This window comes from Dromiciops gliroides, chromosome 2 (genome assembly GCF_019393635.1).
Source record: "Dromiciops gliroides isolate mDroGli1 chromosome 2, mDroGli1.pri, whole genome shotgun sequence".
In the NCBI taxonomy this organism is placed as follows: Eukaryota; Metazoa; Chordata; class Mammalia; order Microbiotheria; family Microbiotheriidae; genus Dromiciops; species Dromiciops gliroides.
In genome coordinates, this window is record NC_057862.1 from 675,506,378 (window position 1) to 675,518,096 (window position 11,719).

An 11,719-nucleotide genomic window follows, 5' to 3' on the forward strand; every position below is an offset into this window, starting at 1 on the left:
TCAGGTTAATATATGGGGGCTCTTTCCGGGATTTGAAGACTTCATGCCCAGCCAGCCACCATTTTTGACCTCCAGACACTCTGCACCAGCAGGAATCTTTTTGTGTTCCAGTCTGGACTCAAATTTGGAGGCCTGGCCTGGGTAAGGGTCTCTCAAATTCAGAACTCGCGTCCTTTTCACTTGAGTTCCTAAAAGCTCTTTGGTCGGGGGTCTGGTTATGTCCATGAATGACTTTGTAACGGGTCTGTTCTGACAGGTCCCCCAAAAGGGGATGGTTGCAGGGTTTTATGGACCATATGTAGACACTCTGACAGGTCCTGGAAAGGACAGCTGCTGGGTTTTGTTTTCAAATCATTACCACATGATTGCAAGTGCTAGCGGAATTCAAGTTTGACCCACAACACTGATGGCCACAGTGGGGTCACTCCTTTTTGAGTTTGGTCTTGATTCTGCCAGCTAAAGGCCCTGAGTGGGACTTTGCTTTTTTTCTTTCTCCTTTTTCAATGGCATTTTGAATCAATTAAGTGAGAATCTGAATCTGAAACCTCCTCCCTTAAAAAAAGGGGGGGGGGAGGGAGGAAATAGGATTTTTGATAGGACATTTTGTCACTCAGAAAAAGGTCTAATTTTTTACCAAAAAAACCTGACCAATTAATCTGGCTCAAATGAATAGGTCTTTGATGATAGAGGACTTAATTTGTGCATGCTAAATTATCTTAAGAATCTTTACCAATATTGTTTTTGGGTCTGCCCTTGTAGAATGCTCTTTGTGTTAAAATGTGTGTCTGTGTCCCTTGCTATTCAAGCTGAGCCCTTTATCTTGCAGCCCTCTTTGCCACTCAAAGAATTGTCAGAAAGGTAATTTACACAGAGAGGCAGTTAGACTATTTTGATTTTATCTTTACCTGTTTTTAAGACAATTGTTCAAACTTTAGTTGAGAATTGATCTCTAATATTAGATAGTTTAAATCCAGGTTTTATGAACCCCCAAATCAAGGTTAATCGGGTTCTATTTAAATTTGGGGAACTATCTGGCTTCTCAAATCACCAGTATTTATCGACAGGTAAAAATGAGTTTATTGATAATAATGGTCTGATAATGAAGTGTTGGTAAATGGGCTTCAAATAAATTGAGAATTTTACCATATGGAAATTGTTCCAGTTGTAACTGAATTCTATTCATCTTATTTTAAGTAAAATATGTCTTCTAATAAGATGTGTGGGTTTTAAAGTCGAGGTTTATTTTGAGATTTGCATTAAGACAAAGTGTTTAAAAATTTGGACCTGGACATTTGTTAATTGCATGATTTTAAAGCAAGTTACTTTAGTTTACCAATCTGTAATGTGGATATTTGATAATCATAGAGTATTCTTTTGGGTTATAAATTGTCATAAATGCAACTGTTAAAAGAATGTCAAATACTTGAAACTGTTTGTGAATTAACAGTAATACTGCATTTCTAAGCAAAGAGGTGATCTCAAAGTCTGGGTTCAAGTTTTCCCTCTGGGATACTCCCTATCTAGGTATAATGAATGTTTGACTCTGGGAAAAATAACTTGGCTTCTAGGTGTTAAAAGCAAGAACAAATTTTAAAATTCTGAAAACTGGAGGTTCCCTAATGTGCCAGAGAAACTTCTTCCATTTAGCAGTGATGCTGTTTCATAGCTTTTCTCAATAACTCTGTTAAGCAGTTACTATTGAAATAATTACACACATTAATAATGGTATGGTAGTTAAAAACAATTTCGTTTTAACTTTGATAAACTTTTACTGTTTTCTTTCTTCAAGCTTCACAGGTATTTCAAGTTTTATACCCCTAGCAATATTATGATGGTTTTGTGTGTTTAGCAACTTTTAATGTTGGAGTAAGTTTTATTTCAAAATAGGATGTTCAACTGTAATTTGTTTTACTATCTGGTGTTTTTGTTAAAGCATTTATGCTGTTTTAACCTTTTTCTTTCCCTTAATATTCTATTTCATTGCAGGATTACAAACTTCCATAGCATTCATCTCCTTTTTAAATGTTGTCCTAACTATTAATGGCAAAAAGTATGAATTATCAGAGCCAACCTTAATGAGGTATTGTCTATTTTTCCCCCTGAAAGATGATTACTGTTGCAATTAATTTCTAATGAAAATGTAAAAAGATGCACCTCCATACTTTCTAGGCCACGACTTTCACCTAATATATAGAACTCTATTTAATTCTCTCCCCATAATGATATCCAGGGGCTCCCTCTTTCTGAAAAGCTCTCTCCTTTCCCCCATACTCTGACAGCTGTCTTAATCTGCTCTTCCCCAGCCCTGGAAGAAATCCCATCCTCCCATCCTCCCCCTGGGCGTTTAACTCTCCTGAAGTTGGAAAGGTTCTTAGTGCCTCTCCAATCCAGATTCAGTTGGATCCCTCTAAACCTCTTCCTTGAATCTCACTCTATCCCCTATCCAGAGGCAATTAGGAGCATTAGGCTTCTTATTAAGGACCACCTATCCTCTGGTCTTTTAGTTCCCTGCACTAAGTTTTGATCCTTCCTATTTGTGAGCTCATGTGACTGCTTGTTCAAGACCTGAGCAGTGAATGTTCCTGTGATTCCTAGAACATCCTCATCTCCCCCATTAGAAGGTACGTAGCTTGAGGAGAGGAATTATTCTGCTTTTTTTCTTTGTATTTTCAATGTCTCATATAGTACCCTGACTTATGGTGGGTACTTAATAGATGATAGTTTTATTAATAGTTTATCAATGTTTAACCTCTACAGAAGACTTGCATAAAAATAGGACAAGACCAAAGTTAGACTAACAGGGCTAGAGTGGTTTGCAATCTTCCTCTGTGAAGGTAGCTAGCACTCCCACTAAGGAGTTCAGAGATCATTGTTATTCATTCGCGTATGACTCTTTGTGAGCCTATTCAAGGTTTTCTTCTTCTCAAACATAGTGGAGTGGTTTTCCATTTCCTTTTATAAATGAGGAAACCAAGGCAAACAGGGTGAAGAGATTTACCCAGGGTCCCATAGATAGTAAGTGTCTGAGGTAGATTTAAACCCATGAATATGGATCTTTCTGTTTCCAAGCCCAGTGCTCTACCCACTGTGCTACCTAGCTGCCCACAAAACGTATAGTACTCACATATCACTTCATAAACAAGGTTCTGTTGTGAGATTTAAAATTGGATACCAGAGCATTAACCTCCCCTTTCTAACCTTTTCCTTCTTTATCTCCCAGACTACTAAATTAAAGAAACCTCTGGTCTCTAGTTAGAGCTTTTATTGTTTGAATTATTATAAGGTGATATTGATTAGAGGGATAGGAAAGTAGAAATAAAAAACAAATAGTCTTAAGTCTAAGCTTAGTCTATATTCCATATAAAACTCACCAAAAGCCCAAGGCCACCTTTGGGGGGGAGAGCCGAGTCAGGCACATGCTGCTAATGGCGAGCTGGGCCGAGTCGAACTCGAGTCAACGTCTGTCTGAGCAGCACAGCCAGGGAACAGGAAGAGCCGAAAAGACTTCCCACTTCTGTTCTCTCCTTGCCTTTTAAGCTCGAACCCCGGAAGTGGAGTGCTTAGCAGCCAGGCTGGCGTGCATAGCCCATGCATGGCCTTTGGTCTCCTCCCCAAAAGGGTGGTCCTTTAAAAAACTGGCGTCTTTCCATATTCACTAACCGACTGTTAAAAAACTTTTTACCACATTCACCCCTTTGGCTCCTCAAGAAACAAAATGTTTCCTTGACGGAACAGCAAAGAAATATAATAACTATTGCTTACTAATAATATGTGAACAACAATATAGAAAAGGAAGAGAGGAAAGTTTTGTCCAGAGGGGCGGTTTTTTGTCCTCATGAACCGATGCTTTGACATTAGTCTTGCAAAGGGAGAGCCTCTGCAGAGAGTACATGTTACAGATGGTATATATTATAACAGAAAGGAGATAGTAAAAACTAACAAAACAAAACAGTTCATATAAAGTCTCTGAGTTCTCTTGTCTTCTTGAAGTGGTAAGATGTCATCAGGAGGAAACTGGATTCTGGACTCTGGTCTGGATTCTGGTCTGGAAAAACTGGATTCTACACTCTGGTCTGGAAAGCTGGATTCTGGACTCTGGCCTAGAAAGCTGGATTCTCTTCTTTAACTGTTTGAATTGCTGCATTTTTACTAAACCTTAGCATAGCATTGTCAATGATCAAATTAATAAATTCCATTACACTGTGAATCTGTTGGTGGGTAAAGACCTGGAGTATCAGCCCACACAGGCACATCACAACTGAGTCTAAAGCTTGCTTCAGAATGCTGCCTAAGGTTCAGACAGGTGTGACTTGACCATGATCACACCACTATTGGCAGATGCCCAACTAACCCCCAGCCCCCAGACTCCAAACCCAGTGCCTTCCACTACAGGGTTCTGCTGTTAGATGAGAGCAGGAATGGAAGCACTGGGAACAGCAGGAGCCAAGCCTCAGACTTTGGAGAAAGGTGGGAGGCTGCTGAGGACAGAGAGCAGAGAGTCTGGCTGGCACCAAGAGTGTTTCTCATTCCAATTAGACTTCTCTTCCTCACATTCAGCAAGGGCAGGCAAATGGCAGCTGAGGCTAGTCTTCTGTTTCTGGGGCCAGCACCGCAGAATATTCTAGTGTTCTTGAATATCCATCGGAGTGTCTGAGGAGAAAATGTGGTTCCCCTCCTTCTTATATGCAGGCAAATAGTTTCCCTCAAATCCTGACCATAGGAAAAGCGATAACAGGGGAGGATCCCTATGTGCCCATGCCCCTCTTCCATTCTGAAGGCCCATCGTGAGTGGGTAAAGGGAGAGGGATGAGGGATCTGGCATTTCCACACACATGCACACAGACTCACAACCATACCCAGTTCCCTTCCCAGCTGCTGTTCCCCATCAGATGGAATCTGTCTCTTCCCTGCCCCAGGAGCCATACTTCTAAGAGGATAGGTCTTGCCCAACTACTCCCTTCTCTCCCCTCACCTACCCCACCCCATGCCAATGTCTCACCTTCCATTGTGGCATACTCATGGATGCTGTAGCCTGCAACACCATTAGAGTCACACAAAAAAGGTTGAGTCTAGAGGGGATCTGGAAATATGGCTTTTACATGCCTCTGTCTCTAGGCATGACCATACCTAATCTCAGACTGGCTCTTCCCCAGAGACAGGAACCGTGCATTTTGAAAATCAGGCTGGGAGCTACCTATACCTGAGGACTATATGGGTCCCTAAGGACAGAGCCAAGCTCTCCCCTGCCAACTGGACCCAAGCCCTAAGCATCATCACCATTTTTAAATCAATGAAATGAAGGAAGGCATATCTAGCATCCTTATCCATTGGCAGGTGCCACAAAGCTGAAAGGGAGAGCTCCAATCCTGGATGACAGTCAAGGTCTGGAAAGATCAGAACAGGATAGAAACATAAGCTAAAGCTAACAAGATGAAATATAATAGGACTAAATGAAAAATCCAATGTTTGGTTAAAAACATTGATTGTAGAGCTGCTAACAGCAGGTTTGGGAAGGCATGATTACACAACAGTATATATGTAAGAAGATCTAAGGGTGAAACTATTGTAAGCAATTTGAGTCATGGCAGCTAAAAAAGTGAGTGTCATGTTAAGCTACATTAAGAGAAAAGTGTAGGGGCAGCTAGGTGATGCAGTGTATAGAGCACCCGCCCTGGATTCAGGAGGACCTGAGTTCAAATTCGACCTCAGACACTTAACACTTACTAGCTGTGTGACTCTGGGCAAGTCACTTAACCTCAATTGCCTCACAAAAAAAAAAAAAAGAGAGAAAAGTGTAGTATGCTAAAGAAAAATGGTCTTCTGCCCTGGTCAGATCCCACCTGGAGTATTGTGTCCAATGCCACATTTTAGGAAGGATGTTGGCTATCTATAGCATATCCAAAAGTTTACTCTGATACAGGGAGCATTAGATACCATGCCATGCAGATTAAACTAGATTGACAGTTGTGGTAAAAAGTTTTAACAGTTGGTTAGATAATGGAGAGACGCTAGTTTTTCTTAGGACCACCCTTTTGGGGAGGAGACCAACAGCATGAGCTACGCACACCAGTCCGCCTTCGACGCACGCCAGATTGCCTGCTGAGCACTCGACTTCCGGAGTGGGAGCTTAAAAGGCAAGGAGAGAATGGAAGTGGGGCCTTTTTTCTTGCTCCGCTGGTCTCCTGGCTGCGCTGCACAGACAGACGTGGACTGGAGTTTGACTCGGCCCGGCTCTCGGTTAACAGCACGCGCTTGACTCGGTCTCTCGCCCCAAAGGTGGCCTTCCACTTTTGGTGAGTTTTATACAGAATATAGACTAAGCCTAGACTTAAGACGATTTGTATTGTATTTCTACTTTCCTATCCTTCTAATCAACATCACTTTGTGACTACCATACAATAAAAGGTCTATCTAGAAAACCAGAAGCTTCTTCCATTTACTAGTCTGGGAGATAAATTAAGGGAAAGGTTAAGTAGGGTAAGGACATTTTCCATTTGGTTACTACAGACAGTGCAGGGTTTGGGAGCTAGAGCTTCTGTGCAATCGAGATGCTGTTGAGGAAGCTGAGCAATTGCAGGATGAAGAGTCAGAAGTCAAGAGAGTCATCCTCATCCTGGTTTTACATCATGGGAGTATTTGCTGTGAGGGAAACTGAGGCAGGGCAGTTGAGGAGTCTGATTACAAGGCTAAATCTGAAGCTACTGGGGAAGTGAGGAAAATAAATATTTGTCCATTAGTTTCTGGGGTACAAAGATTGCTGGCAAGGGAATGTCTCCAACCTTGGCACAAGAGGAAAAGAGCACATTTGTCTTGGGAAACAGAAGCAACTCCTGATCTGCCTGGTTTGTAGTGTCAGCACTGAATTGTTCTTTCTGTACCTGGGTTCTTCTATATGGGGTATAAAGCCCAGCCAGCACTGAACACACTGAAGCTTTTGGCAGTGATGACAAAAGCTTGTTCCGACCTGGTCCCCAGAACTGTTAGTGTCTCAAGGTGGGAAAACCCCAAGGAAGAAGGGAGTAACCCTCCACAGTTATCCTTAACTCTACCTCCTGTTCAGATCTACTGTTGGACCCTGGGGCTTTCCTCCTGCCCTTACACATTCTCAGAGGATACCCTGGTCACTTACCCAGCTCTTTCCAGTGTGGCTGATCTCTTTACCTCTCTGATCACAGAATTAGAGAATCCAAAAGCCTGACTTGGAAAGGATATCAATCAAATATTCAGAAAACATTAAGGACCCACTATGTGACAGACACTGTGCTGGTGTTAGGGATACAAAAACAAAAGCAGAATGGGTTCCACCAGGCCTCAAGAAGCTTATGATTTAACTGGGATTGAATATATCATAGATTGATATTCACAAAAGAGATACCAGCAGGGGCAGGGTGCCTCAGCAGCTGGGAGATCTAGGAAAGACTTCATGTAGAAGGCAACACTAGTTGAGTCTTGAAGAAAATCAGGGGGGATGATGATGATGACGAGAAGGACAATGACAATGGTAAGGATGGTGGAAGTTGCAGTGGTGATTATTGTGATAATAATGACAATGTAGTGTTTAATCCTTACAAAGTGCTTTGCATGTGTTATTTCATTTGATCCCCTCGAACTAAAGCCATTAGGTTTTACTAAAGCTGAAAGGATAAAGGCAGAGAAACTAATGAGTTAGTGCAACAATTCTCAAAATACAGTACAGGGACCCCTGGGAATCCCAGAGCTACTTTCAGGGGCTTCTTGAGTTCAAAACTATTTTAATAATAACACTAAGATGCCTTGATTTCTAATATCTTATAAGGTCAATTCTAGTATGGCAAATAGTCTAATTTCTAAGATGGCAAATATCAGTAGTTAGAGCCCATGTAAACCAAAACTCATTGAGGGGTGTGTAATAATTTTTGGGGGTGGGGTGGGGCAATGAGGGTTAAGTGACTTGCCCAGGGTCACAAAGTTAGTGTCAAGTGTCTGAGGCTGAATTTGAACTCAGGTCCTCCTGAATCCAGGGCCAGTGCTTTAGCCACTGCACCACTTAGCTGCCCCTGTAATAATTTTTCGGAGTGTTAAGGAATCCTGAGACCAGGAAATTTGAGAAAGCAGTCTGTGACCAAACAAGAGATAGAGAATATTATGAAATGCAAAATGGATGAGTTTGATTACATTAAATTAAAAAGGTTTTGTACAAACAGAAGCAATGCATCCAAAAGTAGAAGGGAGGCAGAAAGCTGGGAAACAATTTTTTATGGCCAGTACTTCTGATAAAGGCCTCATTTCTAAAATATGTAGGGAACTAAATAAAATTTATAAGTATCCAAGTCATTCCCCAATTGAGAAATGGTCAAAGGATATGAACAGGCAGTTTTCTGATGAAGAAATCAAAGCTATCTATTCCCATATGGAAAAACGCTCTACATCTCTAGTGATTAGAGAGATGAAATTAAAATAACTCTGAGGTACCACCTCACACCTGTCAGATTGGCTAAAATTACAAAAAAGGAAAATAATAAATGTTGGAGAAGCTGTGGAAAAATTGGAACACTAATGCATTGTTGGTGGAGCTGTGAACTGATCCAACCATTCTGGAGAGCAATTTGGAATTATGCCCAAAGGGCGATAAAGCTGTGCATACCCTTTGACCCAGAAATACTACTTTTGGGTCTTTTTCCCAAAGAGATCATGGAAAGGGGAAAGGGATACACATGTACAAAACTATAGCTGCGGGGGCAGCTAGATAGCGCAGTGGTAAAGCACCGGCCCTGGATTCAGGAGTACCTGAGTTCAAATCCGGCCTCAGACACTTGACACTTACTAGCTGTGTGACCCTGGGCAAGTCACTTAACCCTCATTGCCCTGCAAAAAAAAACCAACAAAACTATAGCTGCTCTTTTTGTGGTGGCAAGGAATTGGAAATTGAGGGGATGTTCTATCTTCTTTGTTCTCCTCCTGGAAAAGAGATGAAGGCAACTTGTGGTGCAGTGGATAGAGTGCTGAGCTGGGAGTCAGGAAGACCTGAGTTCAAATCTGGGCTCAGACACTTAATAGCTGTGTGACCTTGGAAAAGTTGCTTAACCTCTGTTTGCCTCAGTTTCCTCAACTATAAAATGGTGATAATAATAGCACCTACCTCAGAATGGTGTTATGAGGATCAAATGAGACATTTATAAAAGTGCTTAGCACAGTTCCTGGTACATTGAAGATGTTATGTAAATACTTATTTTCTATCCTCTTCCCCCCCCTCCTCTTGCCCTACCCCTGTCACCCAACTTTATGTATCAAATCAACTGACAAGTACACATCTCAAGACTGCTCCCAGGAAAGGGAAACTAGAGCAGAGAATCCATTGCTAAACTAGAGAACAAAACAAAGATACCTGGGATTTCTCTTTCTGGGAAGCCATCTCCACCAGGTTCTCATCTGGATTCAATTTATAGAAGAGCTTTTTCCTGTAGGAGGAAAAAGTGGATGAGGAGACTGATTTCTACAACCAAAGGATGTAAACCAAGTCCACACCCCGCCATGACCCTTCCTTAGTTGCTGGGGCCAAAAAAAGGTAGACAGAACAGGCATCATTATCCCCATTTTACAGATGAGGAAAACAAGGATCAGCTAGATGAGTGAATTTATGAGTGAATCATTTCATAGCTAGTAAAAATCAGAGGGTCATTGGCTCATAAATTCAGAGGTAGAAGGACCCTAAGAAGCCATAGTCTATAACCCCTTCATTTATATTTATCCCCCAGAGAGGGAGTTGGACTTGTCCAAGCTTGATTTTCCTCATCTCTAAAATGGAAATAATGATGCCTGCTCTCCCTACTTCCTAGGGTGGTTGTGAAATTTGAACAAAACAATGTATATAAAGAGCTTTGTAACCATAAAGCACTATGTATTTGTGCGATAGTAACAGCAGTAATAGGAGTAGTGATCATGGTCATGTGAAAAAAAAAATGAAAGTCTTTTAACAGTGGTTAGGATAACTGAAAGACGCCAGTTTTTTTTTTAAGGACCACCCTTTCGGGGAGGAGACCAACAGCATGAGCTACGCATGCCAGTGCACCTGCTGCGCACGTCAGACTGCCTGCTAGCACTCCACTTCCGGGGTGCAAGCTTAAAAGGCAAGGAGAGAATGGAAGGGGGGGCTTTTTCCTGCTCTGCTGGTCTCCTGGCTGCGCTGCACAGACAGACGTTGACTGGAGTTTGACTCGGCCCGGCTCGCGGTTAGCAGCACGTGATTGACTTGGTCTTCTCTCTCTCTCTCCCCAAAGGTGGCCTTGGACTTTTGGTGAGTTTTATATGGAATATAGACTAAGCTTAGACTTAAGATGATTGGCATCGTATTTCTACTTTCCTATCCTTCTAATCAACATCACCTGGTGACTACCATACAATAAAAACTCTAACTAGAAAACCAGAAGCTTCTTCCATTTACTAGTCTGGGAGATAAATTAAGGGAAAGGTTAAAGAGGGGAGATTTATGATCTAATATCCAATTTTAAATCTCACAGTCATCACTGAGAAGAGTTCAAATTATGCCTTAGACACATTAGCACTTTACAAATATTAAAGTAGTATACACATGCTTCATGGGGGTGGGGTGGAAGAAAAGAAGAAAAATAAAAAGAAGATGAGGAGGAGGAGGAGAAAAGGGGGAGGAAGAGGAGTAGAATGAGAAAGAGGAGGAGGGGAGGAGTAGAAGGAGGAAGAAGAGAAAGAGGAGAAGGAAAAGAAAGAAGAGGAGGATGAGAGGAATGAAGGAGAGGAGAAGAAAAAAGAGGAGGAGGAGGAAAAGGAGGAGAAGGAAAAGAAAAAGAAAGAAGGCAGCGGAGGAGAGAGAAGAAGAGGGGAAGGAAGAAAAGGGGAAGAGGAGTAGGTGAAGGAGAAGGAGATGAAGAAAAACAAGAAGAAACCTTTTCAGACAGTTTTACCTGTTCCAGATGTAAATGGCTCCAGACCCAAGAGCAGCAATAGGCAGCAAGACAACACCATGAAGATGATGAAGAAGAGCTGATACAGGCTCAAGGCATCAAGAACTGTAAGACCCAAGTGAAAAAGTACCCTTAGAAGGCTCCCTGGTTTCTCCACATCCCAAACATATATCTCCATTACCTGCTTAAGCCATCTTTAGCTCTTCTTGTCACTTAAATCAAATGCTTATTAAGGACCTATATTATTATATTAAGTCAGGCCCAGGTACTGTAAATACAAGGATAAAAAACAACACACTCTGGCATCATAGGGCTTCCAAGGAGCAAAGGATGGAAGGAAAGAACCAGAGGTACACATAAAAGCCAATGCAAACTATAGAAAAGGAATGGTTATATCAGATTGCTTGCTGTCTTGGGGAGGAGGGAAGGAAGGGAGTTGGGGAGAAAAATTTGGAACTAGAAATCTTATAAAAACAAATGTCAAAAATGTTCTGTGCATGTAACTAGAAAATAATAAAATGCCTTTATGTTTAAAAAAAAAAGAAAAGAGTTGTCAGCTAGGTGGCGCAGTGGATAAAGCACTGGCCCTGTATTCAGGAGGACCTGAGTTCAAATCTGGCCTCAGACACTTGACAACTCCTAGCTGTGTGACCCTGGGCAAATCACTTAACCTTCATTGCCCAGCCCAAGAAAAGAAAAGCAATGGGAGTGAGAGCTGGACACTAGCATCTAGGAGAATCAAAAAAGCTTCTTATAGGAGATGGCACCTGATCTGAGCTTTGAAGAAGTGGATAAGGAGGGAC